A 388-nucleotide genomic window follows, 5' to 3' on the forward strand; every position below is an offset into this window, starting at 1 on the left:
GATGTGCCAGGAGGCCCCGAATGTGCTCGGATCGATGATGACTCCCTCATTGTGCATTCCTTGGAAAAGCTGAACAAAATGAGTGAGAACTCCCTACCGTCGTTCTCATCGAAACTGAGGTCCAGCACGTTGTCTCCCCCAGGGAAGGTAGGAGTGAGGGACAGCTTCCCCTCGGTCACACTGTCGCAGGCACCACCAGGACCGACCACCAGCACCAGCACCAGCCCCAGCACCAGACCCAGCAGCTCCCAAGGGCCTCTGCATCGGAGAGCCTCGTGGAGGGCTCCGGGTCTGCGAGGCGTTTCCCCTCCTTAGCTGGGTGTTCACGGCGCGGAGGTCCTCAGGGCTGAGCCTGGACTTTGGTGGCATGTCGGGCAGCCAGCATGCC

General features: G+C 61.6%; 1 non-coding gene across 1 annotated transcript; it reads left to right on the forward strand.

Moving 5' to 3' along the window:
• The first annotated feature begins 28 nt into the window (after positions 1–28).
• Positions 29–123, forward strand: LOC115939467 (small nucleolar RNA SNORD116). The gene has a single exon (XR_004074271.1). It is a non-coding gene; the product is annotated as a small nucleolar RNA SNORD116 (small nucleolar RNA).
• The last annotated feature ends 265 nt before the right edge of the window (positions 124–388 follow it).

The sequence above is a fragment of the Leptonychotes weddellii genome, unplaced genomic scaffold (genome assembly GCF_054177405.1).
Source record: "Leptonychotes weddellii isolate Sample4059 unplaced genomic scaffold, ASM5417740v2 HiC_scaffold_93543, whole genome shotgun sequence".
Classification (NCBI taxonomy): domain Eukaryota; kingdom Metazoa; phylum Chordata; class Mammalia; order Carnivora; family Phocidae; genus Leptonychotes; species Leptonychotes weddellii.